The sequence below is a fragment of the Triticum aestivum genome, chromosome 3D, assembly GCF_018294505.1.
Source record: "Triticum aestivum cultivar Chinese Spring chromosome 3D, IWGSC CS RefSeq v2.1, whole genome shotgun sequence".
NCBI lineage: Eukaryota > Viridiplantae > Streptophyta > Magnoliopsida > Poales > Poaceae > Triticum > Triticum aestivum.
Window position 1 is genome coordinate 430,058,761 of NC_057802.1, and position 6,000 is coordinate 430,064,760.

Sequence of the window (6,000 nt, forward strand, 5' to 3'; positions counted from 1 at the left end):
AGATCTGGTACACAGCATGGCATACTTTATAGAACCTATGGCCAAGGCATAGGGAATGACTTTCATTCTCTTTCTATCTTCTGCCGTGGTCGGGCTTTGAGTCTTACTCAATTTCACACCTTGTAACACAGGCAAGAACTCTTTCTTTGACTGTTCTATTTTGAACTACTTCAAAATCTTGTTAAGGTAAGTACTCATTGAAAAAACTTATCAAGCGTCTTGATCTATCTCTATAGATCTTGATGCTCAATATGTAAGCAGCTTCACCGAGGTCTTTCTTTGAAAAACTTTTTTCAAACGCTCCTTTATGCTTTGCAGAATAATTCTACATTATTTCCGATCAACAATATGTCATTCACATATACTTATCAGAAATGCTGTAGTGCTCCCACTCACTTTCTTGTAAATACAGGCTTCACCGCAAGTCTGTATAACACTATATTCTTTGATCAACTTATCAAAGTGTATATTCCAACTCCGAGATGCTTGCACCAGTCCATAGATGGATCGCTGGAGCTTGCATATTTTGTTAGCACCTTTAGGATTGACAAAACCTTCTGGCTGTATCATATACAACTCTTCTTTAATAAATCCATCAAGGAATGCAATTTTGTTTATCCCTTTGCCAGATTTCATAAAATGCGGCAATTGCTAACATGATTCGGACAGACTTAAGCATAGATACGAGTGAGAAACTCTCATCGTAGTCAACACTTTGAACTTGTCGAAAACCTTTTTTCGACAATTCTAGCTTTGTAGATAGTAACACTACTATCAGCGTCCGTCTTCCTCTTGAAAATCCATTTATTCTCAATTGCTTGCCGATCATCGGGCAAGTCAACCAAAGTCCACACTTTGTTCTCATACATGGATCTCATCTCAGATTTCATGGCCTCAAGCCATTTTGCGGAATCTGGGCTCACCATCGCTTCTTCATAGTTCGTAGGTTCGTCATGGTCTAGTAACATAACCTCCAGAACAGGATTACCGTACCACTCTGGTGCGGATCTTACTCTGGTTTACCTACGAGGTTTGGTAGTAACTTGATCTGAAGTTACATGATCATCATCATTAACTTCCTCACTAATTGGTGTCGAAGTCACAGGAACAGATTTCTGTGATCCAATAAGGGAGCAGGTACAGTTACCTCATCAAGTTCTACTTTCCTCCCACTCATATCTTTCGAGAGAAACTCCTTCTCTAGAAAGGATCCATACTTAGCAACAAATGTCTTGCCTTCGGATCTGTGATAGAAGGTGTACCCAACTGTCTCCTTTGGGTATCCTATGAAGACACATTTCTCCGATTTGGGTTTGAGCTTATCAGGATGAAATTTTTTCACATAAGCATCGCAACCCCAAAATTTTAAGAAACGACAACTTTGGTTTCTTGCCAAACCACAGTTCATAAGGCGTCGTCTCAACGGATTTTGATGGTGCCCTATTTAACGTGAATGTAGCTGTCTCTAATGCATAACCCCAAAACGATAGTGGTAAATTGGTAAGAGACATCATAGATTGCACTATATCCAATAAAGTACGGTTATGACGTTCGGACACACCATTACACTGTGGTGTTCCAGGTGGCGTGAGTAGTGAAACTATTTCACATTGTTTTAACTGAAGGCCAAACTCGTAACTCAAATATTTTACCTCTGCGATCATATCGTAGAAACTTTTATTTTCTTGTTACGATGATTCTCCACTTCACTATGAAATTCTTTGAACTTTTCAAATGTTTCAAACTTCGTGTTTCATCAAGTAGATATACCCATATCTGCTCAAATCATCTGTGAAGGTCAGAAAATAATGATACCTGCTACGAGCCTCAATATTCATCGAACCACATACATCTGTATGTATGATTTCCAACAAATCTGTTGCTCTCTCCATAGTTCCGGAGAACGGCGTTTTAGTCATCTTGCCCATGAGGCACGGTTCGCAAGCATCAAGTGATTCATAATCAAGTGATTCCAAAATCCCATCAGTATGGAGTTTCTTCATGCGCTTTACACCAATATGACCTAAACGGCAGTACCACAAATAAGTTGCACTATCATTATTAACTTTGCATCTTTTGGCTTCAATATTATGAATATGTGTATCACTACGATCGAGATCCAACAAACCATTTTCGTTGGTGTGTATGACCATAAAGGTTTTATTCATGTAAACAGAACAACAATTGTTCTCTAACTTAAATGAATAACCGTATTGCAATAAACATGATCAAATCATATTCATGCTCAACGCAAACACCAAATAACACTTATTTAGTTTCAACACTAATCCCGAAAGTACCGGGAGTGTGCGATGATGATCATATCAATCTTGGAACTACTTCCAACACACATCGTCACCTCGCCTTTTACTAGTCTCTGTTTATTCTGCAACTCCCGTTTTCGAGTTACTACTCTTTAGCAACTGAACCAGTATCAATTACCGAGGGGTTGCTATAAACACTAGTAAAGTACACATCAATAATCTGTATATCAAATATACCTTTGTTCACTTTTACTAGTCTCTGTTTATTCTGCAACTCCCGTTTCGAGTTACTACTCTTAGCAACTGAACCAGTATCAATTACCGAGGGGTTGCTATAAACACTAGTAAAGTACACATCAATAATCTGTATATCAAATATACCTTTGTTCACTTTGCCATCCTTCTTATCCACCAAATAGTTGGGGTAGTTCTGCTTCCAGTGACCAGTCCCTTTTGCAGTAGAAGCACTTAGTCTCAGGCTTAGGTACAGACTTGGGCTTCTTCACTTGAGTAGCAACTTTCTTGCCATTCTTTTTGAAGTTCCCCTTCTTCCCTTTGCCCTTTTCTTGGAACTGGGTTGTCTTGTTAACCATCAACACTTGATGTTTTTCTTGATTTCTACCTTCGTCGATTTCAGCATCACGAAGAGCTCGGGAATTACTTTCGTCATCCCTTGCATACTATAGTTCATCACGAAGTTCTACTAACTTGGTGATGGTGACTAGAGAATTCTGTCAATCACTATTTTATCTGGAAGATAACTCCCACTTGATTCAAGCGATTGTAGTACCCAGACAATCTGAGCACATGCTCACTAGTTGAGCGATTCTCCTCCATCTTTTAGCTATAGAACTTGTTGGAGACTTCATATCTCTCAACTCGGGTATTTGCTTGAAATATTAACTTCTACTCCTGGAACATCTCATATGGTCCATGACGTTCAAAACGTCTTTGAAGTCCCGATTCTAAGCCGTTAAGCATGGTGCACTAAACTATCAAGTAGTCATCATATTGAGCTAGCCAAACGTTCATAACGTCTGCATCTGCTCCTGCAATAGGTCTGTCACCTAGCGGTGCATCAAGGACATAATTCTTCTGTGCAGCAATGAGGATAATCCTCAGATCACGGATCCAATCCGCATCTTTGCTACTAACATCTTTCAACATAATTTTCTCTAGGAACATATCAAAAATAAACACAGGGAAGCAACAACGCGAGCTATTGATCTACAACATAATTTGCAAAATACTATCAGGACTAAGTTCATGATAAATTTAAGTTCAATTAATCATATTACTTAAGAACTCCCACTTAGATAGACATCCCTCTAATCATCTAAGTGATTACGTGATCCAAAGCAACTAAACCATGTCCGATTAACACGTGAGATGGAGTAGTTTCAATGGTGAACATCACTATGTTGATCATATCTACTATATGATTCACGCTCGACCTTTCGGTCTCTGTGTTCCGAGGCCATATCTGTATATGCTAGGCTCGTCAAGTTTAACCTGAGTATTCCGCGTGTGCAACTGTTTTGCACCCGTTGTATTTGAACGTAGAGCCTATCACACCCGATTAACACGTGGTGTCTCAGCACGAAGAACTTTTGCAACGGTGCATACTCAGGGAGAACACTTTTATCTTGAAATTTTAGTGAGAGATCATCTTATAATGCTACCGTCAATCAAAGCAAGATAAGATGCATAAAGGATTAACATCACATGCAATCAATATAAGTGATATGATATGGCCATCATCATCTTGTGCTTGTGATCTCCATCTCCGAAGCACCGTGCTTGTGATCTCCATCTCCGAAGCACCGTCATGATCACCATCGTCACCGGCGCGACACCTTGATCTCCATCGTAGCATCGTTGTCGTCTCGCCAACTTATTGCTTTTACGACTATCGCTACCGCTTAGTGATAAAGTAAAACTATTACATGGCGATTGCATCTCATACAATAAAGCGACAACCATATGGCTCCTGCCAGTTGCCGATAACTCGGTTACAAAACATGATCATCTCATACAACACATTATATCACATCATGTCTTGACCATATCACATCACAACATGCCCTGCAAAAACAAGTTAGACGTCCTCTACTTTGTTGTTGCAAGTTTTACGTGGCTGCTACGGGCTTAGCAAGAACCGTTCTTACCTACGCATCAAAACCACAACGATAGTTTGTCAAGTTGGTGCTGTTTTAACCTTCGCAAGGACCGGGCGTAGCCACACTCGGTTCAACTAAAGTGAGAGAGACAGACACCCGCCGGTCACCTTTAAGCAACGAGTGCTCGCAACGGTGAAACCAGTCTCGCGTAAGCGTACGCGTAATGTCGGTCCGGGCCGCTTCATCTCACAATACCGCTGAACCAAAGTATGACATGCTGGTAAGCAGTATGACTTATATCGCCCACAACTCACTTGTGTTCTACTCGTGCATAGCATCAACGCATAAAACCAGGCTCGGATGCCACTGTTGGGGAACGTAGTAATTTCAAAAAAATTCCTACGCACACGCAAGATCATGGTGATGCATAGCAACGAGAGGGGAGAGTGTTGTCCACGTACCCTCGTAGACCGAAAGCGGAAGCGTGATCACAACGCGGTTGATGTAGTCGTACGTCTTCACGATCCGACCGATCAAGTACCGAACGCACGGCACCTCCGAGTTCTACACACGTTCAGCTCGATGACGTCCCTCGAACTCCGATCCAGCCGAGTGTTGAGGGAGAGTTTCGTCAGCACGACGGCGTGGTGACGATGATGATGTTCCACCGACGCAGGGCTTCGCCTAAGCTCCGCAACGGTATTATCGAGGTGTAATATGGTGGAGGGGGGCACCGCACACGGCTAAGAGATCTCAAGGATCAATTGTTGTGTCTCTGGGGTGCCCCCCTGCCCCCGTATATAAAGGAGCAAGGGAGGAGGAGGCCGGCCCTAGGAGGGGGCGCACCAAGTGTGGAGTCCTACTAGGACTCCCTAGTCCTAGTAGGATTCCACCTCCCATATGGAATAGGAAAAGAGGAAGGGAAAAAGAGAAGGAAGGAAGGGGGCGCCCCCCTTCCCTAGTCCAATTCGGACCAGACCAAGGGGAGGGGTGCGGCCACCCTTGAGGCCCTTTTTCTTCTTTCCCGTATGGCCCAATAAGGCCCAATACGTATTCCCGTAACTCTCCGGTACTCCGAAAAATACCCGAATCACTCGGAACCTTTCCGAAGTCCGAATATAGTCGTCCAATATATCAATCTTTACGTATCGACCATTTCAAGACTCCTCGTCATGTCCCCGATCTCATCCGGGACTCTGAACTCTTTCGGTACATCAACATACATAAACTCATAATAAAACTGTCATCGTAACTTTAAGCGTGCGGACCCTACGGGTTCGAGAACTATGTAGACATGACCGAGACACGTCTCCGGTCAATAACCAATAGCGGGACCTGGATGCCCATATTGGCTCCCACATATTCTACGAAGATCTTTATTGGTCAGACCGCATAACAACATACGTTGTTCCCTTTGTCATCAGTATGTTACTTGCCCGAGATTCGATCGTCGGTATCTCGATACCTAGTTCAATCTCGTTACCGGCAAGTCTCTTAACTCGTTCCGTAACACATCATCCCGCAACTAACTTATTAGTCACAATGCTTGCAAGGCTTATAGTGATGTGCATTACCGAGTGGGCCTAGAGATACCTCTCCGACAATCGGAGTGACAA